Below are 20,314 nucleotides of genomic sequence, written 5' to 3'. Positions count from 1 at the left end.
TGTGATTATTACAATGTTGATCTCCTAATATACCTGTACACCATTAAGATCCCCAAATTTTCAGATTAACTCCAATTTAGTCTTGCACCCAATATTTTGCCTTTATGAAAGTTTTTTTAAATTCAACTGTAAAGTTTATTTACCTTTTTTATAAATTGACAAAATTTAGCACAATAATCTTGTCAAGACTCTTTTAAATTCTTTTTTTTATCTCTGATAGCTATCCTTTCCAGTTTTTGGTAAGTTGAAAATATGATGAGCATGCCATTCATGACGTTTTCTAAATACTAAATCATGAATAAGAAATAGGGATTACACCTATGATTATACTGGTACAAATTAAGATCAAAGAATGGTTTTTGCATTTTTAAATCAAGTTTTATTAGATCTTAAAAAGTAAAAATCATTCTTAACTCATGGAGCATATGAAAACATGCATCAGGCCAGATTTGGATTTTAAACCATAATGCATAGAGTACTTCCAACATAAATAAATGCCTGTTATCAATACATATTGACATCTTTAAAACTTGCAATCTTATAATTGCTCACTACATTTAAAGGTGAAGTGACTTGCCCAGCACTATGGAACTAGCATATTAATATTAGGGGTGGGACTTGAACCAAGATATTTAGTTCAAGATATTGATAAGAAGATTAAACAGAAAAAAAGCCAAGCACACAAATTTGGGACATTCTGCTGGTGAAATTCTCCAAAGTAAACATTGAACTATTAATGATTACTCTTGGTTTTACTGGATTTTGTGTCTTGTGAACTTCTAGGTGACCCTACTGTTATTCCAGTGGTATTTTAAATAACTAAAAACTTATTTAGCAAGAACTAACTAGGTTTAGGCAGTTTTTACCTCTCCCTATCTTTACTAGCCTTTGTTAGGTATACTCAACTTTAGCTAAGAACCTTAATTTCTCTAATTACTGCAAAATTTTCCCAGATGACTTCTACAGACTCCATAATCTTTTCCTCTTTTTCTTGTTGTCAGATATATAATCTATTTTAAATGATACTTTATAATGTTACTTTTGGATCAAAATTCTACAATAGTCCTCAATTGATTCTCACTCCAAATCCAAATACTTCTCCCTGACTTTAAGGCCATTCATAATTTGGCCTCAGCCTATCAATACAAATTGATTTTTCAATTAATGTACTGTTATGAACCTACTGTTCTAATCAGTTTTAGTGTATCATATATTTTTTCCTTCCATCTAGAATGCCTTCTAATCCCATCTACATCTTAATCATCCTAAACTACCACCTCCTTCAAAAAGCTTTTCTTCACTTTTCTCTATCTATGCCATTTACTAATCTAAAATAAATGAAATTTGTAAGACATGCTTCTTAAATGTTGGTTATTTCTCCCTAAATCTCTAGCTGCAATTATAGTCAGAAGGTGGATGAAGGTGTCATTTTGGGTCTAGTAAACCCAAAGAACAAACTTAAGCTAGAGTAAGGGTACTTATCTATATTCCAATGTAATTGCTTTCCTTTGTAATACTGTGCATTTTACACATTTTTAAACATTACTCTGAGGTATACATAGGCCTCACTAACTTGGAAAGTGGATCCAAGGCACAAAAAAAACATTAATACACATTTTTAAACATTACTCTGAGGTATACATAGGCCTCACTAACTTGAAAAGTGGATCCAAGGCACGAAAAAAACATTAAGACCCTTTGCTTTAACAGTAGATAATTGTTATCTTAAAGAATTCCCTTTCGCTAGCCTTCTATCCATTTTCTATCAATATTTCCCACCTGGCTGTTCTTCTAAACTTCATCATGGTCTCCAGAAAGTTTCCATCCATCAAGTTAACACCAACTCTAAATATCACACCCACCCTTGGAGCCTCCCTCTATGCCTTTGATTGGAGAGGATGAACATTGGAGAGCTTCCCTATTTGGGGTTTTCTTGGCAAAGTGGCTTGCCACTTCCCTGTTTTGCAGTTAATGTAACTGAGATAGGCAAAGATAACTTCAAGGCCAGTACTCTATTCACTGTACCATCCAGCCTTTTATATGCTCAGCTTTACCCATCCTAAATATTCTGTTATGTAGTAATACTAGCCTACCTGCTCATCTGAACACACAATGTTTCATCTCCCATCTTTATTCCTTTGCACTGATTGTCCCTAGAGCTAGAACATCACCCCCTTGGGATATCTGATTTCTTTCAAGGCTCAGATTAATACACATCATAAAGTATATATTTGACATATAAAACACATCATATATTGTATAATATATGATACATATTCACATACAGTGTGTGTATATATATATATATCTCAGATTAAATATATTTCATATATATGTATACACACACACACACACACACTATATAGTGTGTGGGACAACTGTGTGACAGGGGATAGAATGCTGGCCCTGAAGTCAGAAGGACCTGAATAGCTCTGTGACCCAGGCAAATCATTCGTTTGCCTCGTTTCCTCATTTGTAAAATGAGCTGGAAAAAGAAATAGCAAACCACTCATGTATTTTTGCCAAGAAAACTATAAACGAAGTCACAAAGAATCGACAAGAATCACAGTGTGTATATGAAATACAGAACATATATCGCGCACCGTGTATATAATACAGTGCGAGTGTGTATATTTCACATTCATAAATGTATGTAATACATTTCATAGTTCATATACATGCTGCATATATATGCCGTATAGATACTATGTATCAGAGTATATATAAATACATATCGGTATACGTGCTACAGGAGTATACATAAGAGATACATTTCACACAGGATGCATATATATAATACATTTCACAAACTATGTCTGTAACAAATACCACACTGCGTATAGAATACGTTAGAGATTATGGATGCAATAATAATACATTTTACACAATATGTATATATAGAATATAAATGCCACAATGTATATATGAGGATACATATCTGTGTATGTATAACACATCTCACAATGTGTGTAAAATAGATACTACGTATCACACAAACTTACGCATAGAATTCCAAAGCTTAAAACTAGACTAAGGTTTTTGAGAATGTGTGTGTGGAGGCAGGCGGGAGATTCGGAGAGAAACCAAGAGACGGGCAGGGGGTCCCCTGTGCGTACTGCCCTGGGCCCCTCCCCCGGCATTCTCCGCCACACGCCGGCTCGGCCGGCTCTCCTGGCTCCGGGCCTAACCTGGACCACGCATCCAGCGGGCCTCGGAGCGGGCCCTGCCCGCGGGCCTCGAGGGCACAACCGCCCGGTTCCCACTCACTCCAGCCACCAGCGCCCACGAGCCTCTTTCCGGTAGCGCGGAGTCGCGATCACGACGCGCGCAGAAACCGCTGGGTGGCGTCGGTTTCCACTGCTCTTCTCAGCCACCTCGGGTGGGCCGGCCAGTCCGCCGAATCGGCTCCTCCTCTCCGCCGCGCTCCTCCCTCCCGGCTTCACCCTTGGCATTTGGTTGGAGGAAGGACTGGTAGGAGAACCAGGAAGGCTGGAGAAAGTTGCGCGTGCGCACTAAGCAGGAAAAAGAAGGGAAGGTGGATCGCCGCGGCGGTTGTGCGCAGGCGTACTACGTGGGGCGGGGCAAGAGAGGGGGCGGGGCGGAACGGAACGGAGATGTGGGAGGGGTGGGGAAAACATAGGTAGGCAGGGGAAGGATCTGGGCGGGACGGGGCGGGACGGGGTGGGGTTAGAGAGCTCCTGAAGAGCTATCTCAGAGGTCCGGGAGCTGGCTGTGAGCAAACCGAAATTGAAAGTCGTGGCCGTGGTGGCGACTGACCGAGACGGTGCTGACCACCGGCGCTGGGAAGGATCCCCAGCGCACGGACCCAGGTAAGCACCCGCCCCCACCCCCCTCTCCGGCCATTGGCTATCCCCCCCCATCTCCAGGGATACCGGCGCAGCCTCGGCGAGGCGGGCGCCGCCCACTGCGCTCCCGGACCGGTATCTCGGCCGCTTTGTACCTGGGCTGGGAGCGCCTCCGGACTGGACTCGGGATCGGGCTGAGACTGACACTCCCTTGTACAGACCCCCCGCAGCACCTCTGGCCCTGCGACTCCTGGAGTGGGTTACGGCTGGGCCCGGGTGGGGCTCCATTCACTTAGCTGTCCACCCGTGGGGCTGGAAGTCCCCATTTCCCCAGCGCTTCCCTCAGCCAGCGGAGGGCGGTTCCCACGCTCAGTTAAATTGCCCTTGGCGCAGTTCTCCCCCCAGATTCCGTGCTCCTGGCTGCGAAATCATCCTTGGGTCTAAACTGCCAGCGGGCTAGGACCGAGGCGGGGTGGGGGGCGGGGTGGGTGAGGTCTTAATGCCTTGAGTCAGAAACAGGGGAGCGGGCAGTTATTGCCTGGGAGTCCGGATTGGGAGCCGGGGAGTTAATGCTTCAGATCCGAATCTGGGGGTTGGGGAAAGCAATTGTCCCCTGCCTTAGTCTCTCTCTAGTTGGAGAGGAAATTTATCGAATCTAAATTCTGTGCAGATTTCATTCATGTAACAACTGATAAAGGCTTATGTTGTGTTGAGTAGCTTCTTTGAGACAATGGGTTTAAATTTATGGTTCAGGTGAGGGGGTGGCAGGTGTCGGACGTAATAATTAAGATTGTAACTAAGTCTTTAAGCACCGTACAGTAAGTAAGCCTTAACCTTCCCCTAATGCAGATAAAAATGAAAGCAGTGACTGACACAGAAGTAAGCACTTGATGTATTCGTTGCTTGTTGACCGAGCCAGGCACTTGAAGTGACTTTCCTGGAGTCACATTAGTAGTAAGTAGAGGAAGGATTCGAATCAGATACAAATGAATTGATTTTTATTCCTTGTCCACCTCCTCGACCTACTAATTTTTGTGTTGGGTTTGTTGCTACGCCCTAAATTTACCTGTTGGGAATGTTAGGTGCCTCTTCCTAAGTTTTAAGTCTTTCGAGACCAAAGTTCTCCATGCAATATAACCATGCAATAAATTCTTGAGTATTTCGCAAATATATGTTTTGAACTAGATACAAGTGAGTTGATTTTTATCCTTCTTGTATGGCCACTCCCTATTTCTTAGTCCCCTCTAATTACTGTATTGTTTTGGGCTTTGTTGGTCTGATTAGTATTTGGTTGTAGGAATTGTTTGGTGAGTTTTTCATCCTACAATTTAAGTCTCTATACCTTAGAAACTAGTATATCTTAGATTCTTAGTGAATGTGAAGCCAAAACCGATTTATAAGGATCACTTACAAATTGGTTTAAACAATGATTTTGTATTTGGAATCTCTGTTCATGTCTTGGAAAGGAGGTTCTATTGTCACAATAATTTGACTTTTTTGTATCAAGGAGTTTTAGAGCTGGGGGAAAAAATTGAGAAATCCTTTAGTTCCTCATTTTACATATGAGAAAACCTGAGGTTCTTTAGATAGGAGCTTGATAAAAGATAAGAGACAGGGCAGGTTTTAGGCTTCTCAGTCAGTTCTCTTTCCACTAAACTTATATCCAATATTTTAGCTATAGACAAATTTACAAAAAGTATCTTTTTTAGTGATTAAATGTTGCAGTAGTCAGTCATGCAGTTATTAAGGCATTTAAAATTAGGAACAAGAAATGAAAAATTTCAAAGAAATCCAAATATGTCAACACCTAAATGTTTTACTTAATTTCCCACTCTTTCGGAGTTCATTTAATAAGGAAAGTTATTTAGGTTTTCACCAGGAAAAATTGAGTAGGAGTATACTGGGTGTAGAAATTAAAGCTGAGGAAGAAATTATCAGTTGCTAATGAAATGTGTTCAAGTGAAACTTGTTACCATAACTACATCTCAAATAGAAACTAAAAGTCTTAAAACTAGAACTTTGGTTATTTAATTAAAGGCAGAAGAACTGTGAATTAATAGGTCAAGGAGACCTAAGTTATTTATTCCAACTCCCTTCACACTACTCACCTTAAATATAAAGAAACCAAGACCCAGAAAAATAATGGTTTGGGGACCAGATGAGATTTGAATCCAAATCTTTTGATTCCAAATCCAACATTCTATTTTTATACCAAGCTGCCTCCCAACCACTTGAGTTTTTTTCTAAGAATATTAAGAATCAATTGACAGATAAATAGAATGTTAGATCTGGAAAGGAATTTAGTCTTAATTCTCTTCATTTTACATCTGAGGAAACAAACCTAAAGAGATTGTAATTTGCTTCAAGTTTTTAGCCTATGTTAAGTAACAGAGTTGAGTCTCTTAACTTCAATCTTGTGATTCTGCAGTTCCTACATTTGCCATTATATTATACCTACTCCTTTTGTTTTAATGAAAGCCAAAATTCAATTTTATGAAATGAAAAATATTAATTTGGGGAAATAGATAAAAAATTGGAACTGGAAAAGTCCTTAGAGGCTAAACCAATCTAACTCTTTTTACAGATGAGGACCCTGAGGCACAGAACAATTAAGTGATTTGTCCAGGGTCACACAGTAAATAAATGTTAAAGGCAGGATATAAAACCAGAACTTTATAACTAGCCCAGGTCTCTATCTACTACTAATATGGAGCGGCTTGAACCAAATGAGAAGTAGTTGATAATACAGTATTGTAATATGGATGCTGCAAGGGTACTAGGAGGCATAATAATCCCACACTGACTTGGTGTAGTACTCCATTTGAAGTCACAGGGAGTGAGAAATAAATGACTGCTCATGGGGAGGTTTTTAGATTAATTTTTATTTTATTTTCATCCTTTTAACATTTAGTCCTTAGGACAGTAGCTTAGTTTCTGACTAACCAGCTAAAGTCCCAGAGAGCTACTTGAGAACTCAAATGCCAGGGGTTTCACATAAGAGGATTTTCTCAAACTTTGTACTGCAGTATATGAGGCTTACCAGACTAGAGTTTGACTTAACTTCTAGCAAATTATTTTGACTTTAGGCTTCAGTCAAAGTACTGTTGATTGCTATTTTCCTATTCCTTGAATGTTCTATTCAGGAACTATTCAGTTCCAGTGGTCTTGAAGAAAGCCATCTACACCCAGAGAGAGGACAATAGGAACTGAATGTGGACCATAGCATAGCATTTTCACTCATTTTGTTGTTGTTTGCTTACATTTTGTTTTCTTTTTCTTTTTTTTCTTTTTGATCAGATTTTTCTTGATATTTGTGGAAATACATATAAAAGAATTGCACATGTTTAACATATTGGATCACTTGCCATCTAGGAGAGGGAATGAGGGGAAGAGGGGAAAAATTAGAACACAGGGTTTTGTAAGGATGAATGTTGAAAATTATCCATACATGTATTTTGAAAATAAAAAACTTTAATTAAGAAAAAAAAAGAATGTTAGGACTATGGAGCAAGAGGTGGCTTGTAGATTAGCAGCTTCAGTAGTATCAGGGGAGATTTTCTTTTCAGGGACTAACAATATAAAGAAGGAAGCAATTATCTGTTATCTCCTACTTGCTTACCCTAATCCATTTCTCCCCTAAATCCAGTAGGACCAAGTGCCTCTTTCTTAGAAAATTGAAATAAGTGCATTTCTACTTAAGGAGAATGTAATTTGCCAACACCTTGGTAGGTAGGGAGTTCTGGAACAATTGGTATTTCTGGCAAATTTGCTGGTGTATGCTAGTGAGGTGAATGATCCCATACAGCAGAGTCAAATTCTTTTTTCATAAAATGTAATATTGTGCTTTTAAAGTCTGAGATAAAAAATTAATATTCAGTAGTTTTTGAGCATTAGATGTTTTAACATTTAGAATCCTTTCTCTCTGGAGCATTTTTTAGATTTCTTAACTCAGAAGTCCCTGCTTTACACTTGAAAAATAAATTGGAGTGAGAGTATTAGAGTTGAATCAGAGCAAGGTCATGTGCAGAGGGGGTAACCCAAGGGGTTTGGGATTAGGGAGGGCTACCTATATCAAATCTTTAAAACCGAAGTGACATAACCCATCAGTAAGATTCGTATGTATTTTTTTAACTGGACAGGTAGTTGACTGGTTATAGCCACATTTAACTCATTGGACTTTTTGACTTTTATTCAGAAAGGGAATTGGAGAGAAAAGAATGTAGACAAGCTAATAAGACCAGAATGTCAAATTTGATCTTATCTCCCATGGTTCTCAAGCTTCACAATTGGTAAATTTCCAGTAAATGAAGAGGCTTAAAGTTGCTAGACCTTTCAGCCTCTTTTTATCTCTCTTTTCTTGATATATATTACCCAGAAAACTGATCTATCCACAACCAAATTTACATCTTGCCTAGCTTGGGGATGGAGAATTGATTAACATGGTTTTTGAGAATCCTTGTGATGCTAGGTCAGTGACTGGAATTACTTTTACTCTTTAAAGGGAAAAAAAAAGAGAGGTAAGATATAATGGTTTGGGTTTGGGTTTGTTTTTGTTTTGGGGGGGGGGTAATCTTCCAGTATTAATTGATATTGGATAAGGGTCAGAGGACTTTGATTCAAATTCTGCCAACCTCTGGGACTTTGAACAAGTCAATCTCTTTAGATCTTAATTCCCTCTCCTATAAAATAAAAAGTTTGAAATAGATGACCTTTAAGGTCCTTTCAGTATGATCTTATGAGCCTAAAAACCCAAGTGCCTGTATATTTCCCATAATGATTTTTCCTAGTCTAAGTGATGACTCACCTTAAGATTTACAAAGCACTTCTTTCCTTCCAACACCTCTATAAGACAGAAGTACAAATGTGATGGCATCTTAAAATTGAAATTGCCAATTTGTTTTTGTGTTGGCTGGAACCCCAAGATCTCTGGACTAAAGTCTATTCAGAAGCCCTTGGGTTTGAATTGTGGCTTTTAGATGAGGTATGGGCCATTTTAAGTTAACATCTCTTTGCTTCGATTTCCTCATCTGTAAAACTATGGATAATACCAATACCATTTCCCCCCACAAGATTGTTAAATAAAGATTTGTGATTGTATAAATTTGTGAGCTATTTTTTCTTGGGAGTATAGTTATTTCTAAATCTTAGAGGCCTATAAGTTACAAAAAATTGTGTGTGAGAGTGGATTATGGCTTCATCGTTGTTGGTCCCCCTCCTTCTCTGCCTGTCCATACTGTGTGACTCTTGGCTATGTCCTTTTGTAAAATACCACAGAGAGTTCAGGCAGTGTTTTGAGGACTTTCTTCTAGGTTTCTTTACATTGTGTAAATCCCAAAGGAATATATAAACTACCCTGGATATCTTCTGTTTTCACAAACCAACCCATCTTTATTTCTAGTCAAACATTTATTTTTCTGAATTACTCAAGAGACATGATCAGAGGAATTCAGTAGATTCTTACATTATTTTTGTTGTTGTTGTGATTGGAGTAATTCAGTAGATTTTTATATCAGATTGTAAAAACTACAAATCTTGAATGGATTTTTTTTTTAATTGAGATGGTTGGTTGCTGAAGAAAAGAGAGACACTAAAAACCTGTTAGAAATCTAGTTTAGGTATAAATGTGTTATGTTGTACAGTCATTTCAGCTGTATCTGATTCTGTGACCTTATTTGTTTGTTTGTTTGTTTTGGCATAGATACTAGAGTAGTTTGCCTTTTCCTTCTCCAGCTCATTTTACAATTGAGGAACTGAGCAAACATGATTAAGTGACTTGCCCAGAATCACAAATTTATTAAGTATCTAGTTCAAAAGACTAATAATCTTCCTGACTTAAGGCCCAGCACTATGCCACCTAACTACCCATTATTATATTATAATGTTGACTATAGGAATTAGGAAGAAGGGAAGATTGGCATTTGTTCTAACATTTACAAGTTTTAGAGGCACAGGAGAATTATAGTGACTTGACTTGTCCAGTCACACACAACTAAAATATGTTAAATATAGGAATTGAGACTTGATTCCAGTCTTCTGACTTCTAGAACACCCCTCTATTTAAATAAGTCATACTGGCTGTGAATATGAAGGTTTTGAAAAGCTTAAATGACTTGTTTTTCATTATGCAGTAAGCAACTATTAGGATTGAGATAGAAACCCCACTCTCTGTCACTCCATATAATTCTTAAGGACAGAGTCTTTTATGCAGCTCTTGACTTGAGTAGACTCTAGGGGGTTGGACTCGATAGAATCTAGTCCTTCCAGCTCTAAATCACTATGAAAAACTTTTGTACAAAACAAAATCAGTGAGAATTAAAAGAAAAACACTTGTTCAGTATGGACTTGAGCACTCTCTCTTTCTCCCTTTTTTTCCCCTTTTATCCCCATCTCTGTTTTTCTGCACCACCATACCCCTTGTTTTTTTGTTTCTGGAAGCAATGAGGTTTAATGACCAGGATCTGGGGTCATATTTGAGCTCAGGCCCTTTTTTGACTCTGGGACTTATTCTCACTCTCCCTCCCACCCCCCATCCTCAACTCTTATATTCTCTCTCAACTCAATGTCATTCTTGCTTTTGTCCTCCTCTCTTGCTTCCCTTCCCCTTTCTTTTTTTGATGAAAATAATTAGAGATATTAACTTTCCCTTAAGAATTACTTTAACTGCATTCTGATGATTCTGGTATATTGTCATATTGTTTTCATTTTCCTTGATAAAAATTGTTATTTTTGTGTTTTGTTTTGTCTCTTATATTTTTAATCTTCATTTATCTATATACTTTATTATAATTTTTATTGTTATGATCAATAAAGGATGTATTTAATATTCTTTTTTATATTTTTATATCCTAGTACAAAGTATATCATGTATAGATTAGGATATGCATATTTCTTTTTGCTTCTTCCATTCAAAAATGACTAGAGATTTACCATTTCTAATTCAAATGAACTTCAATTAAAGGCCTTAAGGTTTTTCTCAACTATCTTTTTGTTAAATTTGTGCAAGTTTGAAAGGGATCTATTGAAGTGATCCTCACTATTATCCTTGGAAACAGTTCAGTGTAGGGTTGGAATCTACAGAAACTTAATGTTTTCCCTTGGTTTGATTCATCACTGCTTCTTCCAGAGTTTTTTTTTATCTTCACTAGAGAATTTCTTAGGGGAACTAGATTCTGATTTAAATTTTCATGTTGCTATATTTGCCAGAAGTCTTTATTATGAATTTTCTACAAGCTTATTCTCTCTTCTGAATGTTTGAAGTTTTATTTAACAAAAAGGGAAATACTGCTGTGTTTCCCTTTTCACCAATGTGTGCTGCCTATGCCAAGTTGAATAGTTGTTAATTGAAAGCTGTAGTGGAGAGAAGAAAATTCTGTGTCATCCCACTTAAAATCTTCAGTTTCTAGTACTGAAGGACTTATCCTAAGAGATCTCTTTAAGTTTCTTATTAGTGAACCTATGGTCTCTTTCTACCCAAAAAGAATTGAACCTTGTATTACTTGCCTCCCTCTAGAAAATAATCTCTGAGCTACTGAAAGCCTGGACAAATTACTTAACCTCTGAAATCATGTGGGAAGATGCTCAGCTCCTTTGATAGAAGAAATGCTTCCCTATCCCACTTAAAATACAAATCCAGGTTCCCTTCTTCATCAGAAAATTTAGTTATTTTTTTTGCTCTGTTCTTTTTTTCTTTATATCTTTTAATTTTTAAAATTATTATCCTTGTCTCTTCCTATTGAGGTTTCTCTTCATTTTATCAAACTTTGTTTTTTAACTCTAAAGAATCAAAATTACAGTTTTTCTCTTGGAATATTGTCAAAATTTTTAAATTAAAAGATTTTCATTCTTTTGTTTTGTTGGAGTATTTTGTGGGTAGGGAGTTATATCTAAAAATTTCAAATTTAAATTTTCTATAGTTTCTTGGATGTTAGTATCTCTGGAACCAGAACTCTTAAATTAATCCAGAATTTAACAAACAGTAAATAAAATAATTGTTGTCTTATGCAGAATAGAACAACAAAAAGAATACACATGAAATTCCACATCTTTGTTATGTACAGTTTGTTTTTCCTTTTAAACATTTGATAAATTCAACATCAATTTTAATTTTTTTTTGATTTATCAATTTTTTTTTCTTTCCTATAGCTTTTCTCCCTACTGGGGGGAAAAAGAAAAGAAAACCAACATAATATATAAGCATATGGACTACATCCAGAAATATATTTCATTATGCATGTTAATCCATCACCTTTCTGTTACATAACTTGCCAAACTGTTCTGCTTGTCTGCATTTTCTTCTGGCCTTCCTAATATTTTTAATTAGATTTTATCTTGTATAATTAACAAAAAAATCAATTTCCCTCCTTCCCATGAGGAGGAAACAGCTTTTAACAGAAGTAGAGAGAGACAGACACATTGTATGTATTCAAGAAAATTGTGTCTCCTGTATCCTGAGTCTATCATCTCCCAGGTGGTAGGTAGCATGCTGCTTTATCAGTCCTGTTGATAATAGTGGATAATTGTGTTGGCTTTCAAACTTAATTGTTGTATTATTGTAAAAATTATTCTCTTTATTCTGCTTACTTTACTCTGTATCAGTTCATACATGTATACATGTTTCTCCTAAATCATCCCTTCATCCTTTCTTATGGCACAATAGTATTCCCTTACATTTATATACCATGATTTATTCAGCCATTTTCCAGTTGGTGGGAATATCACTAAGTTGCAACTGTAAAAAGAGCTGCTGTAATTTATTACTATTTTTTTTTTTAACATATAAGTCCTTTTCCTCTTTCTTTAGGGGATAGGCCTAAAAATAGTATTATCAGGCATACATGCATAGTTTAGTAACTTTTGGGGCATTCATTGATCTCCAAAATACCTTAACCAGTTCATAGCTACAGCAAGAGCGTATTGATGGTGCCCTTCCTTGTTTTTTCTTCAGCCTTTCGAACATTTATCTTTTTTGCTGAAGCAGTTGGGGTTAAGTGACATGCCCAGGGTCACACAGCTAGGAAGTATTAAGTGTCTGAGGCTGGATTTGAACTCAGGTCCTTCTGACTTCAGGGCCAGTGGTCTATCCAATTGTGCCATCTAACTGCCCCTCCAACATTTATCATTTTCCTTTTTGGCCATCTCTGATAATTAATAGTTGTGAAGTAGGACCTCATAGTTGCTTCAATTTACATTTCTCTGACTTAGTGATTTGGATTTTTTTTTCTTAAATATGGGTATTGATAGCTTCAATTTCTTCCTCCAAAAACTGCTTATTTTTTTCCTTTCTGTCAATTGGGGAATGGTTCTTACTCTTACTGATCTTAATCAGTTCCTTATATTCCCTGGAAATAAGATCTTACTAACATAAGTTGCTGCAAAAAGAAGCATTTACCTGTTTATCTTCTAATTTTAGTTGCTTTTATTTTCCCCAAAATGTTAACTTGTATTATTCTCTATCCTTTGTTTAGTTGTGAATACTTCCTCTGTTCATAGATCTAAAAAGTAATTTTCCCCATTCTTCTCATTTATCATGACGTTTTTAATGTCTGTCATGTATCCATTTGGATCTTATCTTGATATAAAGTGTAGGATATGTCTCTATACCTAATTTCTCCCAGATTACTTTCTCATTTTTTTCTAGCAATTTTTGTTAAATAATAAATTCTCATCCTACCAGCATGAGTTTTGGGGGTTATCAAACACAAGACTCCTAAATTCATTTGTCTTGTTGTATACTTAATCCATTCCACAGATCAACCTCTTCTCATGTTCTCTTCTGCATATTTTTAATGCTTCATTGAACCTCTTTTGAGGGGCAACTCTGTCAGAAGACTTTCCTTTCTTTACCACTTCCCGTCCCTTATTGATAAAACAAAAATATTAAAATTAATAGCCATAAAAAAGAATTAGAGTACATTATAGAATATAAATGGATATTTTTTATTATATTAAGTTTAAAAGTTTTTGTACAAACAAAAGCAATGCAGATAAGATTAGAATGGAAGCAGCAAACTAGGAAAAAAATTTATATCCAAGGCCTTATTTCTAAAATATATAGCGAATTGACGCAGATTTATAAAAATACAAGCCATTCTACAATTGATAAATAGTCAAAGGATATGAACAATTTTTAGATGAAGAAATTAAAACCATTTTTAGTCATATGAAAAATGCTCTAAATCATTATTGATCAGAGAAATGCAAATTGACAATTCTGAGGTACCATCATATACCTCTCAGATTGGCTAAAATGACAGGAAAAGATAATGATAAATATTAGAACAGATGTGGGAAAACTGGGACACTAATACATTGTTGGTGGAGTTGTAAACTGATCTGACTATTCTAGAGAGCAATATGGAACTATGCCTAAAGGGCTATCAAACTGTGCATACTCTTTGGATCCATCTATGCTTCTACTGGGCCTGTATCCCAAAGAGATCCTAAAAAAGGGGAAAGGACCCACATGTGCAAAACTATTTGTAGCAGCTCATTTTGCAGTGTCAAGGAACTGGAAACTGAGTGGATGCTCATCAGTTGGAGAATGGCTGAATAAGTTATGGTATATTAATATTATGGAATATTATTGTTCTATAAGAAACGATCAGCAGGATGATTTTAAAAAGACCTGGAGAGACTTACGTGAACTGATGCTGCATGAAGTGAGTAGAACAAAAAGAACATTGTACACAGCAACAAGATTATATAATGATCAATTCTGATGTACGTGGCTTTTTTCAACAATGAGGTGATTCAGGACAGTTTCAATAGTCTTGTGATGGAGAGAGCCATCTGCATCCAGAGAGGACCATGGGATAAGTGAAGATCACAACATAGTGTTTTCACTCTTTTTGTTGTTGTAGACTTGTTTTGTTTTCTTATTTTTTTCCTTTTTGATCTAATTCTTCTTGTGCAGCAAGGTAATTGTAGAAATATGTATAAAAGAATTGCACATGTTTAACATATATTGGATTACTTTCCATGAGGGGAGGAGGAGTAGAGGGACAGGAGAGAGAAAAATTTGAAACATAAAGTTTTGCAAGGGTGAATGTTGAAAACTATAAATATGTTTTGAGAATAAAAATCTTTAAAAAGTAAAATTAACAACAACAACAAAAGAAATAGGCATACTCAAGCAAAACAAATTCCTATATTATCTGTGTTTGTCAATGTTTGTTTCTTTTTGCATCCTGAGTCCATCACTCCTCTCTAGAGGTAAGTAGCAGAGTTTTACCTAGTAATTATTGGGAGATGTGGTTGGTTTTAGGAGCAAGAAAGTAGAAAACAATTAACAGTTGGAAAATCTATACAGAGAAATTAAGGATAGAACTCCCTAAGAGGTTCTGGACAAGCATTTTAGATTTTTCTCCTAAAATAAGGAGACAGCAGTCCTATAGAGGGCATTGTTCCTCCTTGGGGTTCATTATTTGTAACTTAGAATTGTTAGTTTTTTTCCTCTTGAGATTTGAGATATGAATGCCAACTCAGATTCCTTATTTATTAAATTAATATAACTATATATTAAGGTGTGTAGGTATGTAGATACATGAATATATTCTGTAGCAAGCAATATAGCTTCATTTATATCTGTCATAGAAGGGATAGCACTTAGCAGAAAAAAAATCTCTAAGAAGCAAAATATGTCCTTATGTTATAAATAGAAGGGGGGATAGAGAGTAGGAGACATGCATTATGGAAAACAAATTTCATTGTAGTAGTTGAAGTTTTGTTAGCTATGACACAGGCAGCCTTCCTCACCTCCAGCACACAATTGATTCTAGTATATTGTCTCTTCAATAATTTTAAAATGGTGCTCTGGATTCCAGAAAGTTTAGGATTACTGAAAAAAAAAATGCCCCTTAAGAATAAAAATCTTTACTGTTTGATAAAAATAAATTATCTTCCTTTTTTTTGTGGGGGGGGGGGTGGAAGAGGCATGCAGTAAAAGTGCTTAAAATGTTTATTAGATTGAATTGATGAATGGAAGTTACAGGATTAGAGGCCAGGCAAACCAAGGTGGAGAGAGGTTGAGAATAAAACAAGATGAATGTGACCAACCAGAATTACTGAGGAGAATCAGTATGTAAATATTGGAGATCATAGAACAATAGCAAGGAGAATCAAAAAAGGCATAATAAACCTGAGATATTTTAAACCAGCAGTTTCTTTTACTTCTTTTACTATATTAGAAATCACTATCTTCCTAAGGGTTTGAAGATTCTAACTGTCAAAATGAAGCAATAATATAATTTCTTATGCTTTATATCTTTTTTGTGAGGAAGCTGGGAGTGGGGAAAAGGGGAAAAGGTTCTTGGGACAATTTAGATAGAAAATGGATACTTTGACTTGGATATATGTGTGCTGACTTGTCAGCTACCAAAAAAAGCTGACTCCATGCTTTGAAATACAGGGTGCATGCTCTATGTGTCAATTCTTAGATAAGCATAAATGAAGTAATGTATCCTAGTATTATGTTAATTATGTATGGTTAAAGTTTTGAGACATGAAGTGTACTATTAAGTATTTAGAGCATCCAGAGAAGAAATTTGGAAGTGTTGGCATAATCTCCTGGAGGATGGACTTGGACTTGTTACAAGGGTGGTGGTCTCTGGGTAAAAGGAAAATGTGGAGATGGATAAGATTTTGCTGGAGCTGCTGATCTTAGCATTTCTATGGGATTCTCACAACTAGCAGAATAGGTGCTGATAATAGAGAAGGAAACAAAGATGCCTTATGTCCCTCTATAACAGGTCTTCTTAATAACTTTTACTCCCTGAACTTGTTTCTTAAAAATCTTTTGACAACTGTGTATTTACATGTCATTGATTTCCTTTGTAATTCTATGTATTTTTTTAAATGCATTTAGAACCATTCTGAAAAAGGATCTATAGGTTTCACTATATTGCCAGAGGGGGACATGAAACACAAAGAAAGTAGAATTCCTAGCCTATAGGAATAGAAAGTGTCTCACCTCTATTTTTGTCTGCCATCTTCTTTCCCTTCTTTGCTTTCCTTCCTCATCACCTCTTCCTATTATTCCACCTTCTGTAAATTAGAGAGCAAAGTTCCAGTAGAGTAGAAAACCAGAATATTAAAAGGAGATGCAAACAAGCCAGTTACCCAGGGCAGAGCTTAAAAGTAGAACTTTGTTCATATCAGTTATTTATTTATTCATTTACTTGAGTTTCAGTCTCATATCTCTAAATATTTACTAGATATTCTTTGGATGTTTTGCTCACTTCAAACTCTAAATGTAATCAATGAACTAATCATTATCTTCTTCTCCCTCCAAATTTAGCTGTCTCTCAGTAGTATTACTTAGTGTACATTATTGAGGTAGAGAAATACAAGAACTCAGTGGAACTCTTGTTATGAGGGAGCAGAGCACACAGAAAATGCAAGGATATTGGTATTAGTCAGATGCGCAATGGAGATTCAAAATAAATATCAGAGGGTTGAGTTAATGAGTTGTACAAAGTCCATGCAAATAGATACTACAAGAGGTATAGGAGTTTTGCAGGCAAGAGTGAGTCATAAGATCAGATGATCAGGAATTCTGTAGAACTTGAGAGAGCCCAGAAGCAGATACGTCCCATGACAGCAACAGCTACTTGAAGAACTTAATTTTAAGACACTTTCCCCTTTCTCTTTTAGCTATACATATTCTTTTCTTATTCTCATCAAAATCATTATGGAGTGAGTGTGGCCTCAAATCTCACTGTTTGAGTCATGAATAGTATGGGGATCCAAGGGAATAATAATCCCATCTGCATCCAGAAAGAGAACTATGGAGATTAAATGTAAATCACCATGTTATATTCACTTTTTTTCTTTATTTTTTTCTCTTATGGTTTCCCTTTTGTTCTGATTTTTCTGTCCCAAAATGAATCATAAATATGTATTAAAGCTAATATACATGTATAATCAGAAAAAAATAACACAACTAAAAAAAAAAAAAAGAATAGTATGGGAAGCAAAGACAGGCATTACCCAGAAATCACCATTCTCTCTCAGTCCTGCAGACTCAAACTTTGGACTCAACTTTTCACTGTTCTCTCTCTTCCTCTACCTCCTTACAAACTGTTATAAAATCCTGTCAGTATTCTATCCCATCATCCTAGTACAGGCCCTGATTAGCCAGTATAGTTTATAGTTAAATTCTCTGTAAGGCTTTTCTCCCTCTCCAATCCATTCAGCAATACTACCTCTCATATATTTATCCAACTGTATTTCTCACTTAACAAGTATTCCTCCCCCCTAGTCATGTTGAAGTCCTTGCTTTCCACAAATTGAGCTTAGTGTTATTTTTTTTTTCTTATGAAATATCCTACTTTTCCCCTACCTTCAACTAAATGTTTATAATGTTTTCTTTTGATCCTATTGGCTTTCTGGACCGCTATGATTTCACTTTTATATGAAAACTGTATACTATACACTTTAGCACTTTAATCCTGTTCTGTTTTGTAGGGTTCTCTAATTGTTTCAGGGGTATTAAGCACCTTTTTCTAACAAGATGATGAATTCTTTTTTTGAGGTCAGTATTAAAAGATAAATGTGATTGTTCTGCACAGATGTCAACTAAATGACTCTTAGGTATAAAGTGATGGTGTTGGAGTCAGGAAGACCTGAATTCAAATTGATCTCAGATACTTGTGATTCTGAGCTAGCAATTTAACCTCTTTTTGCCTTAATCCACTGGAGAAAGAAATGGCAAACCACTCTAGCATTTATTTATTTATTTATTTATTCATTCATTCATTCATTCATTCATTTTTGCTGAGGCAATTAGGGCTAAGGGACTTGCCCAGGGTCACACAGCTAGGAAGTATTAAGTGTCTGAGATCAGATTTGAACTTAAGTCCCCCTGACTTCAGGATTGATGCTCTATCCACTGCACCACCTAACTACCCTACACTCTAGTACTTTTCCAGGAAAATCCTATGAACTGTATGTCTTCACAGTCACAAAAAGGTGGACACAACTGACTAAAAAATACTTAAATTTTTAAAAAGGAAACTATTAAATGTTTATATTTTTGTGCATAACAATTTTTTTAAAAAAAAGAAAGAAAAATAAGAGAAATTTTCTCTTTTAAATCATTTGTTTTTCAATGTTTTCCCACTCCCAGAGAACTGTCCTTTGTGACAGAATATAAAAAAGAAAAAATTAATAGTTAAGCAAAATTAATCAATATGTTGGAAAAATGTATGCAGTTGGGCAGCAAGATGGTACAGTGGATAGTGTTGGGTCTGAAAATCAGGAAGATTCATTTTCAGAAATTCAAATCTGATGTCAGATACTTACTAGCTGGGTGACCCTGGGCAAATCACTTAATCCTGTTTGCCTCAGTTTCCTCACCTACTTACTTTTATGAACTGTCATATGAACTTAGTTCATATGATTCTTCTCATATTTTCTACTATTTTTTATTTATTGTTGTAACAATTAAAATGGTAATTTTTAAGTATCTAATTTTACTATGCTTTCTTTTGAAGAATATACTTTAAGGAGATATAATTGGATAGATATAAGTACTATTTATATAGCATATTGATGCTGTGATAAAGTAAAGGACTTTACTGAAGAATTATGAAATATATCATGATTTTTAGATGTACAATATTCATATTAAAAAGACAACATGTTTAGGAATTGTATGCCTGGTATACATTATTTCCTGAAGTGGGGCTGGAAGGAAGGGAAAGGAGTACTGAAGAAAAGTTTGCAAGCTTTGCAAGAAAAGTTGTGAGAAAACTTAAGCTTTGTAAAAGGAAGAAAATGGCAGAAAAAGATGGGAAGAATTAAAAAGAAGTTATAATTTGTAAAAGAGATACATCCCACCATTACTACTATATATTTCTAGAGAGAGATAGAATGGGAGTACAAACAGCTCTTCATTAGACAGAATGGGGCAAACTTGGCCTGAGAGATACATATATTAAGGGCAAGTTTGTAAATTGTTTCTTACCACCGGGAAAAAAATAGTTAAAGGAAATGTCTGAGTTTAGGATCATACATCATATACTGTTAACACTGGAAAAGTACCTTTTCATTTTAAAGATGAAGAAGCTGAAGCCTAGAGCAAGATTTAGTGATATTTAAGTCATATTGTGAGTTAGGGTCTCCTGATTCTTCTCTTCCGATTATAGAAGAGCTAAATCCTAGATAAGTTAGGACCTTTCTTAAATTTTCTTAAATCCTAGAGAAGTTAGGACCTTTCTTAAATTTTCTTAAATCCTAGAGAAATTAGGACCTTTCTTAAATTCTCTAGGATTTAGTTCTCATTAAGGCTGGAGAGTAAGCATCTTGAGCAGTAAGTAACAAGTTTCCTTGTTACAAGAGGAAGTGGGGCGTGGTGGAAGAAAGTTATCAGGAAGTGTTCTAATGATTTGAAATTAACAAATTTGTACTAGTAAAGACTCAGTTATTTCAGGATTATGGCTGCAGTACAGGAGTGTCCGATAGAGACTAAAATTTTTGGCAATAGACTGTTAAGATTGATATAATGGATT

At 35.8% G+C, this 20,314-nt stretch overlaps 1 protein-coding gene across 4 annotated transcripts in view; it reads left to right on the top strand.

The window, feature by feature from the left end:
* The first annotated feature begins 3,672 nt into the window (after positions 1 to 3,672).
* TDRD7 (tudor domain containing 7) overlaps positions 3,673 to 20,314 on the top strand; it is a 100,059-nt gene continuing 83,417 nt past the window's right edge. For 2 of the 4 annotated variants that reach the window (XM_031936759.1, XM_031936741.1), the window contains exon 1: positions 3,673 to 3,830. The gene's annotated coding sequence lies outside the window, so the exon portion shown is untranslated. Of the gene's footprint in view, positions 3,831 to 3,984; positions 4,062 to 4,345; positions 4,761 to 20,314 lie in introns of those variants that run through there. The other 2 variants (XM_031936748.1, XM_031936752.1) reach the window with 2 other exon arrangements.

Source organism: Sarcophilus harrisii, chromosome 1 (genome assembly GCF_902635505.1).
Source record: "Sarcophilus harrisii chromosome 1, mSarHar1.11, whole genome shotgun sequence".
NCBI classification, from domain to species: Eukaryota; Metazoa; Chordata; class Mammalia; order Dasyuromorphia; family Dasyuridae; genus Sarcophilus; species Sarcophilus harrisii.
The sequence above is the reverse complement of the archived record's forward strand: the minus strand, read 5'-3'. Positions and strand labels throughout refer to the sequence as shown.